This window comes from Cimex lectularius, unplaced genomic scaffold (assembly GCF_000648675.2).
Source record: "Cimex lectularius strain Harlan isolate CLEC.00 unplaced genomic scaffold, Clec_2.1 scaffold4, whole genome shotgun sequence".
In the NCBI taxonomy this organism is placed as follows: Eukaryota; Metazoa; Arthropoda; class Insecta; order Hemiptera; family Cimicidae; genus Cimex; species Cimex lectularius.
This window is the reverse complement of record NW_019392723.1, coordinates 2,323,391-2,338,801: the sequence shown is the minus strand read 5'-3', so window position 1 is coordinate 2,338,801 and position 15,411 is coordinate 2,323,391. Positions and strand designations below refer to the sequence as shown.

Below are 15,411 nucleotides of genomic sequence, written 5' to 3'. Positions count from 1 at the left end.
CTTGATTACCGGTTCGGAATTGCGACAGCCCTCTGATGAACCGTCAATTTATTACACTTTGCCACTAATTAAATTAACACTCAATTTGTTCGTTATTAATCGAAGTTTTAATTAAGGGTTTATTATTGGGACGGGGGTTCTGGGGGTCGAACGGGGGTTGTTAATGAAGCGTGTATAGAGCTAAACGGGTTGGGAGTAATATGACAACTAGCACCAATCAGTCTACTTCAATTACCGCCTTCTATTTAATCATTAACTAGTTCGGTGCTTTCCTCGTCATCATTTATTGTCCATTAAATATTTAACTTCGTCAAATCCCGGTGCCGACTCCGGAATTCAATTACCACGGCATAAACGGCGTAATTCCTCAGGGTTCGTAGCAAGATTGTCCCTGGGGTAAACTGCTCTTCGCAATCCAGTTTTATTCAAGGGCCAACAAATGTATTTTGATAAGCTGATGGAAGGAAATTGGATTAACGGCGGAGCAAAACCCGCAGAAAGATTCCACCGGCCCGAACACCAAGCTATTTATTCGCCCAAGTCAATTTGTTTCACAGACAAAAATGAAATTTACAAATTATCCAACGTATATTTTAACACTTTTAACGGATAAAGACTCGATAAACCGTTCGTATATAAATCAGAAAATCCAAAGTGAAAAGTAAGTTAAGTTAAAAAAATCGAGTAAAGTAAATGGGGAAAATGACAAAACCGCTTCAGGAACCTACTGCTAATATTAATTAAAATTTAAACCTAAACACGATTTCCTGAAAGTTACGACTTTTCTCTGCAACCAAACACATTTAGGGCTTTCCGACGTCAATACTTCAGGAATTTTTCTTACGTATAAAATTGGATTAAAAAGTCCCTATTGTCCCAAGCATGATTCTCAGTTTTATTCTAGATAGTTCACTCTACAGATTACGTCAATCTTTTACAACGAACGTTATTTCATAAAGTCCCCTAAGTTATTAATCCAATGTAAATTTGATTACACAAATGAAAAGAGCATTGAAACCGAATGTATTAACAGAAGAAAATTAAAATATATTATTAAGTTCAATCCGAGAATCCAATCCGATTGCACGACATTTGAAAAATGGCAAAAAGGAGGGAAAATTCAAAAGGTGGGGTTGAGATGAGAAGTTAGTGCCCGAGGGTATCGAAGTCACGATAGCTCAAGTGGTAGAGTAGCGGCGTATCAAGCAGAAGGTCGTGGGTTCGAATCTCGCTCGTGACACTGACTTTTTTATCTCAACTTAAAACCTTAATTAATTTAATATATTATTAAGGTTAAATACATATACCAAAAAAAGAATATTAAAATTAATACCTTAAAACCAATCAGGCATAAGTTAATTTTTTAAAATAAATAATTTATTTGCATGCTGTATTACAGCTATCGTGACTTCGATCCATTTGGACACCTTTCGAAGGTGAGATGGGAAGTTGGTGTCTGAGTGAATCGAAGTCACGATAGCTCAAGTGGTAGAGCAGCGGCGTATGTAGCCGAAGGTCGTGGGTTCGAATCCCGCTCGTGACACTGACTATTTATCTCAACCAAGACTTTAGATAAAAAGAATAATTAATATGGTCAATTATGACCTCTAAACATATGAGTTATTACTATTGTTGGAAAACTTTTGTTTACTTCCTTTGAAGCTATATCGAAAACCTTTGGTGGGAAAGATAAGAATGAAATCGACAAAAACTTCTCAAACCTTTTTTTTCACCAGTCCTAATTTATTAATGGAAGCTTGGATTGTGCCAGTAGGCGTGGTTTACTGGTTTCTATATCCGTATAAAATTTCCTCAAGATCATTTCGATGTTATCTCTAATTTTGTTTTTTTGAAAAAAAATTAGAGTTAGACATTAATATATCAGTGTAACACCACATTAACATCTATATTTTAGATTATATAGTTTTATCCTTTCAAAAAATTTTATTTTGCTATATAATTAACAATATCACAAATTTCTAGAGTTTTTCTATAATCGTCGCGCCCAATCTAAACTTTCGTGGCTGATAATTTTTAATTATATTAAAAGGCTCCCTTACATTTAAACGAGCAGTTAAAGGAGTTTATTCAAGTCGTAAACAATGGCTACAACTGATTACCTCGAGCTATATTGCACCCGCTCATGAAAATCGTGAGTTTAGTTTTAATTATAAAATTATTCTGCGTGTGAAATACATGAAGCGTATCAAGCATATGGCCGCAGACGCCCACATAACGACCGGGGGGATCTTATCGTTCAACCACCCCCAGGAGAAATTAAATATTTATAATAATCTTTTTTTCGTATACTAACATTTTATTGGATAGTTTTAAAGTTTGTTTTAGCAAGAAGGAAGAGAGACTTAACCAAGTACACTGAGATTTCTAATCAGGTGTTTAGATTTTCTTCCTGTTTTAATTTTTAACAGCCCTTTCTTAATTAGAGTGTCTTATTTAATCAATAATTACATAAAAAACGGCTTTTTGCACCTGTCGTCTTTTAACAATTATAATTAATTTCAATTCCTATTCAGAAAATCTAATGCTAAATCAAATGGCATTTTTTGTGTATTACATAAGAAGTAAATAAATTCTTATATTTTGGGATTGGAACGAATTATTGTATTTCATTTAATTATATTGATTTGTTATGTGAAAGTAATTTATTAGTTAATTATTTGGAGGTCGTGAAATGGTATGACGTAGGTTTTAGAAAAACATTTTCTTTATCATGCCAACGTTTCGATCATTATTGAGATCATCTTCAGGGCTCAAAGTGTTTGTTTTCCGTGTAGATGTGTCATTGTTGTCTGCCGTGCTGAAAGTGCCCAAATTAATTAAGTAATTTATTAGCGTGAATGGCAGGATTTATCCCCAATTACCCCGAGGAATATTGACTACTCTGGTGTAGTGTGAATGATTTGTATGTAATTTGTTAGTATGAATAACAGGGTTTATTCCAAATTACTCCGAGGAATGCAAAGTATCCTGGGGTAATATAAATATAATTTATTAGCGTGAACGGCAGGGTTTATCCTCAATCACCCCGAGGAATATCGAGTATTCAGGGTTAGTGTAAATAATTTGTGTTATGTGCATATAATTTATTAGAGCGAATTTATCCACAATGACCCTGAGGTGGACTACTCTGGGGTAGTGTGAATGAATGTGTGAATGTAATGTATTTGTGTGAATGGAGGGGCATATTTACAATGAACCTGAGAGAGATGGGTACTCTGGGATAGTTTGAACGAAGTCAGCTGTATGAATGTAATTTAGAGCGTGATGGAAAGGGTTACTCTCCTTGTCCTCCAGTATACCCAATTATTCCGAGTAACATCGAGTTCTCTGGTGCAGTGTGAATCAATGTGGGAATGCAGGGGCTAATTTCAATTACCCAGGGGAATATCGAGTACTCTGCGGTAGTGTGAATACTAACCAGATATCATGTTTCTGTGTGTTTGTTATTTGTGTTATTTTATCCTCAATTGACGACACCCTGAGATAAAGGGAGGTTAGCAATAGGGTAAAGAAAAGAGTTGGTTACCGTCATCACAAAACGTCATAACTTGGCTGAATCAGTAAAACAAAGTTGTAGCTTTAACGTGCGAAAAAGATAAGAAAAGAAAAGCAAAGCTAAAAAGAGCGGGTCGGCGATGACCAATGTAGTTTGCCGACCCTAAAACTAAACAAAAAAATACATTTTCATAAGTTAGCATATAGCTTTTTTACGCCAAATATCGTTTTTAATGTCAAATTAACCTTTTTTTTAAAGCATTAACAAAACAAAGAAACAAGATAAAACATGGTAGTATGGTAAGCATTCACACGACCCCTGAGTACTGGATATTCTTCGGGATAATTGAAGATAAGCGTTTCCATTCGAGCTGATAAATTACCTTCACACTCTACACTTCGTTCACAGTCCTCCAGAGTGCTCGACTTTCCTCGGAGTAACAGTGGATAAGCTCATCTATTCGCGCTAATAAATTACACACTAGGCCAGAGCACTCGATATTCCTCTGGGTAATTGGGATAAGCCTATCCATTCGCGCTGACCATTACCGTCACACACATACCAGACTTTGTTCACATTTTGCAGTCTGTTGTTATGCGCTCTAACGAGATAATTTCTCCACACAAGTGGCACCCGCGGTGTCTTAAATTGTGTCGTGTTTATGATCTATGCACAACCTAGCAATAAGTAAGTAGCCTTTTCCCTTGTAGACCCAGCAACCGCAGGCCAGGGATCGATGTCTTTTTTAATTTTGAATAATTTAGATATATTCCTTTCTGTTCGGTGGTTTTACTAATCATTTTTTTCTTGCTTTGGCAATCGTTCTTTTCAAATCCTCTGGACGTTTCGGCTTTTTAGAGTAAATGGAACTTTCACCAGTTCGCGAGTTGATCGAATGCAACAGGAGGGATCCGTTCGAGGGGAAATTTATCGACATTTAACCGACGGGACATCAACGATGGTGCAGAAAGGTAACCTTGTTGATCATAAAGCGGTTTCGTCTAAACTGTTTTGTTCCGTGTGGGAAAGGGCAGATGGCCTGGAAAGACTTACCACCCATCTATCAGTCGGTTAGGCAGTTCATTTAACCCCCTTCTTTCCCGAGTAATTACTCGGGGGCAATCAGGACAATTCCCAACACATCTTCCCTCTATCGTGTGAAGATATATTCGCATTTCGAATTTTTTTCCCCTTTCAGTCCTAATGACCAGTGATAATATGATAAGAAATAAGATGATTCGACCATCGTGATGTCTACACGACCTGACCTAACAACTAGCATGACCTAGACACAACTGAATATGAACTAAATTAAGTAATTTGTAATTAATTTTAAAGAAAGTACGTGTTTTAATGTTTAGAAACAACATTATTTAGGAGCTAAAATAAGCTTTAATTATTTCATAATTATTTTGTGCATTTGGATCATTCAAGTTAAACATTATTTTAGTCTAGGCGTTAAGTTCGTTATTAAAAAGTGAACCCCGAATATTTGTTCAAACAACGTTCCACTATTTACATCCGGCATTAGATGGCAAAAGACCCAGTTTCTTTTTTTCCCAACTTTTTTTTATTTCCAATATATGCATACTTTTTGAGCATACATTCACACTTTCCAGAGACAGAGCTTCTGCTTTTTATCTACATTTTTTTGGAATGAATGAACTTTTTGTCGGAAAGTTTCTACAAGTAGTGTCCGTTCCGATTTTTTCTTGCTCAAAATTCATTACTAGAATTTTGATAGTAATTATTTTCTTTAATTTATTAGCTTATTTATTTCCCCCTGCGTTAATTGCTGCACTTAGATAATTTTATAATATGTATACAGCTTTTTTTCCGTCAAACTAACCAATTTTGCTTTCAGACTAATCTTCTTAATTTCAGATTAACCCTTTCTTTAAAGCATTAAAAAAACTTAACAGAAATAAAAAATTGTATGAAATCAATTATACAAAAAAAATGATTATTTTTTTATGCTTCTATATGTTAATAATTTGAAATGTTTTTGTATAAACAGTTGCTCTAAAACCCACTTGAAAATTAATTATAAATTATTAAAAGTTATATATAATAAAATGTAAAATAAAGGATTGCTTCTTCGTATAATTTTACAAAGGTGAAACAGTGGTTTTTAAGTGCCCTATTATTTTATATTGTAAAACATTTTTTAATCATTTCTTTTTATAATTAATTTATATAATTGCTGATATTAATATTAATTTATATTCATGTTCTTCGATGAACAAAATTATTTTATATTAAAAAGAATCGCACGCAACCAGAAATTTTATGTTACATACTTACATTTTATAGGAATAAATACTCCTAATTTTTCTAATAGTTTAAAAAAGGGTTAATTTGAAATTAAAATTTTTAATTTGAAGTTTAAAAAATACATATTTTGAAATTAATTTATTTTTCAATTGCAGGAATTATTATATTTCATTCTATATCAAAATTTTCATAATACATTAAAGACTGATTAATTTGAAAAAGTGTTAATTGAAAGTTAAAAATGGGCTAATTTCATGCAAAAGAGGGTTAATGTGAAATTAAAAACGGGCGATTTGACGAAAAAATGCTGTATATTAAATAGCATTTTAATAGCCCTGAAGATGATCACAATAAAGTTCTAAACGTTGGCACGATAAAGAAAATGTTTTTCTAAAACCTAGTCACGCTAGACCGCATCTCACGATCTTCGAATATATCTAATTTTATATCAATTTTTAATTTCAAGTTTAATTAACTTTCGTTTGGCTTTACAAAAGCCAATTTTTTTAATATTTAAACCAAATCGCAAATATAATAGAAGTTTAACTTTTGTTTATAGTTCATATTATATATATTTCATATCATTGTATATCATGTCATATATAAAATGTGGAATGGAGGAAATACTGAATGTTAGTCTTTCTCCCTGTCGATTAAGAGGTTGCGAGTCCAGTGACGCTTCAATCAACGAAGTGGATTGGCTGGAAGGGTGCGGGATGAAGGGAGGAAAGGTGTCTTACATGAGGGTTTAGTTGACAGGCTTCTGAAACTTCTTGTAGCTGCACATTGGGTATTAAAGTACAAACAGAAATGGTCGTTGAAGATGCCTTGGAGGATTTTGGAATGTAACGATTATTTTTGGAGAACGTTCGGTTGAACAAGTTTGATGTCCGTTTGTCAAAATGGGTCTTTTTAAACAATCTAAAGCTCCTGTTTGATTTCTTCACTTTTGAGTCGCATGTTTGTGTTTCGTGTCAGTTCAGAAGTTACTCGACTGTATTAGCTAGTAAAAGAGGATACTAATGTAGCTGGGACCAGTGGATATTCTTCAACATGTTCACGTTTTTGTACTTTTATTGTCATTTTCACCACTTGAACCACTGCTCGAGGGATGTGACAGCTATGAGAGCAAAATAATTGCGGTATCATCTGCATAGTTGGTAAAGATACTTTCTGAAAGGTTAGGAACTTTCACCAGCATCTTACAAATAACTTCGTAATCCGGCGGGGTACTCGTAAATTGTAACTTCGATTACAAATCAAGATCAAAAAAAGAATTAAACAAACGCGTTCGTCCACTCTCCAATCCTAACTGGCCAGCTGGACCCCGAGACCTTTTTTTTGTTTTTCGTCTCCATGGATATTTGAACAAATAAACAAAATTTAAAAAAAATAATAAAATTCTCTCTGGCGTAAACATACCGCCCACCAAATTTCAATAGAAATTTCACTAAGAGAAAAGAGACGTTGCAGAGTGGAAGAACAGGATTGGAAAGATTCGGGATTCAGGGAGCAGAGGAGATAGACGTGTAACCGAACGCGTATATTCTTCTGAGGGCGTTTTTATGCGCACAACTCGTACCACCCCATCCTTACCCGGGTACTGTTCAATGATGCGTCCGACAGGCCATGATAAGGGATGTACTTGTGCGTCACGCATAAGAACAAACGTTCCAAGAGCCACGTCGGTCTGCCGTTGCCATTTCGTACGTTGCTGTAGAGTGGTCAGATACTCCAGTCGCCATTTTTAATAGTCGGCTGATAGAGCTCGCTAGTGACTTGCTGTATGGTGGTGTATAGGCAGTCTTTCTAGGAATTTTCCCATTATAGGCAACAGGCTAACTGGACGGTAGGATGATGGGAAATTTCTACGTGAATGGGATGCTGCCGTTTTATGGACAGAATTCCATAATTCCGATAGTCAAACAAAGTTCAACCAGCATGTTCATGCACAACTGCACCCAACAACCTTCGGTTGAACAGGTTCGATGTCCTTATGTCAAAATGATTCTTTTAAGAAGTCTAAAACTTCAGTTTGATTTCATATCGTTCGAGTCGCATGTGTCAATGTGTTCCGTATCAATGTCCCAAGTTAGTGGACTGTATTAGCTAGTGGAAGAGGATACTAATGTAGTAGTTGGGACCAGTACATATTCTTCAACATGTTCTTTTGTACTTTTATTGTCATTTTCACCAGTTGAACACTCAAGGGATATGACATGGATATGCAGGTTTTTTGGTTGCGTTGGGTTGTGAGAGCAAATGAATTACGGTATCATCTGCATAGTTAGTAAAGATATTTTCTGAATGATTAGGAACTTTCTTCTTTCAACCAGCATCTTGCAATAGTCGGCTGATAGAGCCCGCTGATGACTTGCTGTATGGTGGTGTATAAGCAGTCTTTCTAGGAATTTTCCCACTATAGGCAACAGGCTAACTGGACGGTAGGATGATGGGAAATTTCTACGTGAATGGGATTTTGCCGTTTTATGGACAGAATTCCATAATTCCGATAATCAAAGTTCATCAAGCATGTTCATACACGACTTCACCCAACAATTTTTGCGGTGCTAAATTTGAGCGTGCACAGACGCAGTTAACAACTAAATATACCGATTCGGAATAGAGAGAAGTTCAATAAAGAAAAAATAGTGGCATAGGAAATCAACAGAGCGTGTTCGTTTTAATTAGATTACGTACATTGTTAGGGCTCAGATTCACATTATTCTTGCCATAATTTTACAGCCGACACATTAACCCCTTATGGCGCTCTTACGGCGTGCGTGTCTGTGCAATCGATACAATTTCCATAGTAATTATACAGAAATAACGAGCTACTTGGAGTTTAACTCTAGTGTCAGTTAACATTTTCAGTTTAATAGTATGTAATTTTTTCCCCTCTATGAAAGTTTTAGTAAATTTAATTAGTGAATTAACCCTTTAATTGAGGTATATTTTACTTTTTGTTAGTTTATCTTCGCTGTTTTGTCGGTCAAGCTTCGGCCATCTGACAACCTTTCAGCGACATTCATTTCGGTTATTAATAAAATCAATATCGAATCTTGGGGTTTATAAATATATATTTTATCAAGTTTTTATTTGTTTATTTTTAGTTTTAGGGCCGACAAATTACATTGGTCATCACCAGCCATGTCTTTGTTTGCTTTTCTTTACCTGCCTCCCGCATTTTAATGCTACTAATTTATTTTCCTGTGTCTACAACTACGTTTTGTCCTACCAGTTAAGAGGGTAACCCATTCTCTCTTTTCTTTATCCTATTACTAGGTGCTCTACCTCAGGGCCTCGTCATTTGTGGTTAACATAATACAAATTCACATAAAAAAGGAGATACAAGATAATCTGGTTAGCATTTACACTACCCCAGGGTATTTGTCTATCTCCATAAAATAAACTGATAAACTCCATTCACGCTAATAAATTAAATTCACACCAGACCTCGTTCAAACTACCCGACAGTAGTTGATCGGGATAATTGGGGGATAAGTCCCTCTGTTCACACTACCGGAGAGTACTCGGTCTTCTTTGAGATAATTGGGGATTATCGCCTTAAATCACATTTACAAATTATGTGTGGTGTTTAGTGACCGTTAGCCAATGATTATTTGGAGATGAGGTGCGGTCTGGTGTGCACCTCACGATCATTGGCTAACGGTCACTAAACACCACACATTTCTACACGAGAAGAACGAAGAACATGGGATTCTATGAACAGATTTCAACTAACTATGGACACCGTGCAAAGAGTATTCTGACGGACGTCGCCAACAATGAGAAGAAACTTGCATCGGCTATAAATCAGAGAACTTTTTTGTTGAAATGAACACAACACACACCAGACCGCACCTCACGATCTCCAAATAATCACTTATAAATTATATTCGTACTCACCAGAGTATTCGTGATTCCTCGGAGTGAATGGGAATAGTGCCCTCCATTCACGCTAATAAATTACATTCATACTGCACCAGAGTACTCGAGATTCCTCGGGGATTAGAGATAAGCCTCTCCATTCACGCGGATAAATTAACAACGGCCAATTGAAATTAGAAAATATTAACTTGAAGTTAAAAATGGTTAATTTGACTGGAAAAAACTATATTCACCACGCTAGCCTAGCGGTCCAAAGGTTTGAATCCCGTCATATCGTTTGGAATTTTATTTGAGATTAATATGGAAATAGTATTGTAAAATAATTTTAACCCCTCGTTCGCGACACCCACCAGGTAGATGGACCCTGGTTAAACCCTCCTGTCTGACAGGAATTACTCTGAATTTACTACTTTTTACAATACAGTAAAAATGGAATATCGTAAGGTTAAAAATAGACCTTCATTTGTACGACTACAGCACCATACATACACACTTGATGTATTTTTCCCAGAGACAAAAATTTTAAAACTATTCGGGGGGATGGTTAATGGTATGAATTACCTCTTTGTTTTAACCAAATATAAAGTTCCTTTGTTTACTTTTTGATGTGGTCATCAGAAGATTTGTGACTCAGGCTTTGAGTGTTGCATGTTCTATAAAAGCGATTATTTGGACGTAGTTTGTTTAATTTTCAAGTGTTTCGATCGTGTAACATATGTTGTAACTATTAATTAAGGTTTTTAGTTGAGATAAAAAATTCAATGGCACGAGCGGGATTCGAACCCACGATCTTCGGCTTGATACGCCGCTGCTCTACCACTTGAGCTATCGTGACCTCAATCCTTCCTTGAACTTGAATTTGACTTGACACCAACTTGAAAAATGGCAAAAAGGAGGGAAAATTCAAAAGGTGCGGTTGAGATGGGAAGTCGGTGTCCGAGTGGATCGAGGTCACGATAGGTCAAGTGGTGGAACAGCGGCGTATCAAGCCGAAGATCGTGGGTTCGAATCCCGCTCGTGCCATTGACTTTTTTATCTCAACTAAAAACCTTAATTAATTGTAATATATTAATTGGTCAAGCGGACCACGAAATTAGTGAATTTAATGATTAAAAATGAAGCATACTTCACAAAAGCTCTCCGTGGCCATTTCATTTGTCGTCGAGAATCCAACCCGATTACACGACATTTGAAAAATGGGAAAATTCAAAAGGTGCGGTTGAAATGGGAAGTTGGTGTCCGAGTAGATCGAGATCACGATAGCTCAAGTGGTAGAGCAGCGGCGTATCTAGCCGAAGATCGTGGGTTCGAATTTTTTATCTCAACTAAAAACCTTAATTAATGTGTAATTGTTGTAATAAACCTTAATAATATATTAATTGGTGAAGCGAACCATGAAATTAGTGAATATATGTTGTAACATTCAAACAAGTTGATTATTATTTACGTAAAGTTGAAAACCAACAGAATTCAGCATATGCCTACTGCATTATGCAGTATTTTTTAATCATTTTATTTATACCATACTTGTTTTACATAAAGCATATTTAAACTTTGGCCTAAGAGTCACTACAATAATCATGACATTTAAGATTTTTTTTTCGTTTTTACCTTATAAGGTAAATACCTTATAACAGATAGGAACTTAAAAAGGTAGAACAGATTCAAGAGAAGCTTAGAATCCAACAGAATGGATGAATCATCTGTAACCGTCAATGCCTGTTGGTTGTTTAGTTCTTGTCGAGATGAAGCTCAAGACTATTTCCTTCGCGTTAACCAAGTCTGCCAGCGGAAATTTCGCATTAGAAGCCCACGGACCATCTCAACAACCCTTAATATCGAGAGCGTTGATGAATTATTGGAATTTCTCCAATTCCGCTTTAATTATCGACCACCGTTTAAGCCGGAGGGAACGCCATAATTAGGTTATCAGGTTTTGTTTTGTAGCTCTTTTCAGAAGCGGTCCAGGCGAGATTTGCGTGAAAAATAGCATAAGAAACAGAACATAATTATAAGGTAGGAAAGTTTTAAACGTGTCTCTATCCTCGAGGCAAAACAAAAGGCAAGGTTGTCCAGGATGACTGGAAGGTTCTAAAATACAGGTTCGTCTGTGTAGAACTCAAGAAGAAATCCACTTAGGACAAACTCGTCCTGAATGAACTCCATCCAAAAAACTAATAGCATGGTTATTTTCACATTGCGATGCAGCTTTTCATCGCACGGGAGAATTTGGTAAAATCTCATATCGTGTTGCCTTTTTGAAAGATGTTCGCATGTTTCAACCGTCTTAGTCTTAACTAAAAACTTGTTTTCTGTCCATTTAACAATTTTTTTATCACATTAACCCGTTTAACTTTAAATTAACCCTGCTATTTCAAAGTAACCTTTTATACATTTCAAATGAACTCTTTTTAACTTCAATTTTACCCTTTTTTGTATTTCAATTTTTTTACTTAATTAACCTTTTTAATTTCCAATTAAACCATTCTATTTTCAAATTAGTACTTTGTAGTAAAGCAATTATTATTTAAAAATTCGCACTCAGGGCTGGATTTGTTACCAGCTAGCACCTCCCTTCCAGCATCCATCGATGGTCGACCTAAGCACTTTTTTCAAGAGATGCTTCGCCAAGTCATGTACAACGTGAATATGACGATTATTTGGTGATCGTGGGATACGGTCTAGTGTGACGTAGGTTTTAATAAAATATTTTCTTTATCGTGTCAACGTTTCGATCTTTATTGAGATCATCTTCAAGGCTCAAAGTGTTTGTTTTCCGTGTAGATGTGTCATTCTAGTGTGTCGTGTTGAGAGTCTGAAGATGATCTCAATAAATATCGAAACGTTGGCACGATAAAGAAAATGTTTTTCTAAAACCTACGTGACACCAGAACGCATCTCACGATCTCCGAATAATCAATAACTAACGGTCATTAAACACCACACGTTAATATGAAGTTAATTTCTGAAGAAAAATTAGATTTAATTAAACTAAAGGTTTATCGATCCGGTCGAATAATTATAAAACAAGCTTACCAGTGCTCTACGAGAGCTTATTAATTTTGATTAAACATGCAATAAAATACACGTCTTTTAACGACCTTTTAACAGTTAAAAATTATATCGTTAAAAGTAATTAATCCCCGTCATAAACCAAGCTTTAATCGTACAGACCAACCTTGCAATATTTTTTCAAACTCTCATTTAAATTTCTGGGGTTATGAAAGGATAGGAATAGGGATAAAAGAGGCGGCCACAAGGCCTACTGCACCTCACCTTGAATAGATCTATTGAGTTCCTCTGTTAATTATAACTAACTGGCCAGCGTCGGGTTATTAATCATCCTCAATAGCCTTGCCAGCTGTTCCTTGGTGTAGGATCTTGCTTTGGTTTTTTTTTTTCCAAGTTGCAAGAACCTGCACCTACATAGACCTTCACAGAAACATAAAATTTGTTCTGCGGTCTCCTCTTCTTCCTGGCAGTATCTGCACATCATTTCTTCTGTCTGTATTCCTATCCGGTCTATGTGCTTTCCTAAGTGGCAGTGCCCCGTCAGGAGTCCAACCAGAATCCTGGTTCGGTTGCGGTTGCCTTCCAGTAATTCTTTTGTAAGTTGTGCCGATGGTCCTTCTATGAATCTCTTCGCGTGCCTCGTGCCTGTGGTATTGTTCCACGAGGTTTTGGACTCATCAAGGATCCATTTTAAGATTTATCCTCTTTTATGGCAGGCTACTAGGCCGCAGTAGGGTTCTGGGCTCAGAGAGTCTATGTTGGCTTCCTTTTTGGCGAACATGTCAACCTTTTCGTTGCTTCTATGCCTCGAATGTCCAGGGACCCATGCCAGGGTCAGGTCATTAGTGTCGGTGACTTACGTCAGGGCCTCCATGCAGTTCCAAACACTCTTTGCCTGAGGCCCTGAGTGCTGCCTGGTTGTCAGAGAAAATGGCTATCTTCCAGGAATGTATTCCTAATCTTTTTATTTCTACGGCACAGGGTTATGAAAGGATTAGAACCTAGAACTGCTAGCGTTTCTGCGCTATTCCTAACCTACAATTAGGATTGTGAAATGACTTCTTTATTTTATTTTTCAGTAGCCCCATCGGCAGAACACGAAAGAAAATCAATAATGCAATGTGGTATATTTATATTAATTAAAGAAATAATTTCAGCTCGTTCCATAATAGTCAATATGTCCTTTTCACGGTTATGTTATATTTAAATAAAAATTATAATAGAGCATGGTCGGTTTTTATTCTTAAATAAACGTAGTCTAAATGAAAGCAAATGAGTAATCGGTATAGACTTTAACTAAATGTAAACAAATCCAAGTTGTTGACGTGTCTAAATCGCGTGCTTGGCCCGCCTCTAATCAATGTGGATATTACACATAAAGGCAGCTTTCTATTTCAACCGCCTTCCTTGCCGCCCCCGCCGTCCCGTCGTCCCTCTAGGATTTACCCACGATAGCCCTCAATTAATTGAATATTTGTTGCCATGAGTTTCCACGCATAGCCTAATTATGTGATCGCAGAGCTTTGTGTATCGATCCGATCCGACGGCCGACGTTCCGGTTAGACAACTCCAACGGTACGAAATGAATAAATCAATTTTCAATCGTCACAATCTCCTGCGAGCTATTTCCCGCTTGGAGAATACTTGTAAGAGTAAATATATATATTACATCCCTATGTGTTTCTGTAGTTCACAAAAAATCCGATTTCCAGATACTTCAAAGAGTAAACGATTCAATTAAGTTAATCTTCTGTATCAAACGGTTTACGGTAAAAAAAAACTTGTTTATTAACTTCACACTGAATTGGTATTTTCATAGATCTGCCCAACCAAGGCTGATCAAGTCTGACCAAATTTGGTCATTTTAGCATTTTATAGCAGATCGCCGTGCTCGTACTGACAAAGCCTGTAGCCTCCACAGATCACCAATTTTAAGCAAATATTTCAAGTAATTTGCATAATAATATGTTTTTCTGCCTTTGTTTTGGATGTATTTCAAGTCGATTATGCATCATTCGATTGGTTTTGTAATCTAGAATAAGAAAATAATATTGATTATTATATTATATTAGATATATAAAAATTTACGAAAATCAAAAATCGGTATCTGTAAAGTAGGCAAGAAAAAGTTGTTGTACGAAAACATAAAAAATGTCGTCAACAAAAACACCTGTAACGTTTTATTTTATATTCTCTTACATTATTATTTATATGTATTTAATTATGTTGTTTTATGTAGGGTTCCGATCTTCGTAGAGGTCATTAGACAGGTGAAAAAAAAGTAGACTAAATGCTCGGTTCTCCGAGCTTTCGGCAACTTATAGTGTCATCATAAGGGCCTATTTTATTACAAATTCAAAATTAATACACATTAACATATAATTAACAATTAATGTAAAAAAATAATATACGTACTTTCCCAAGAATGAAGAAAACAATTAACATGGAAAAACAAGTTGGTTTTTAAACCCAAAAACAACAATAAAAGAGTTTTGGGTTTAAGATTATGGAGCACATGGCCAGCAAACTACTTTTTTGATGGTGAAAACAGACATCTACATAAAATTATAAATAATTATTATCATATTTATTTAGAAATCGTGAGATGCGGTCTGGTGTGATGTAGGTTTCAGAAAAACATTTTCTTTATCGTGCCAACGTTTCGATCTTTATTGAGATCATCTTCAGGGCCTGGGATTTACAAACATTGTTTACAT

At 35.9% G+C, this 15,411-nt stretch overlaps 1 protein-coding gene and 1 non-coding gene across 3 annotated transcripts in view; both read left to right on the top strand.

Moving 5' to 3' along the window:
- Positions 1-15,411, top strand: part of LOC106671122 (retinal homeobox protein Rx1-like) — a 113,530-nt gene that overhangs the window by 59,432 nt on the left and 38,687 nt on the right. The window lies entirely within an intron of this gene.
- Trnah-aug lies at positions 1,471-1,543 on the top strand. The gene has a single exon. It is a non-coding gene; the product is annotated as a tRNA-His (tRNA).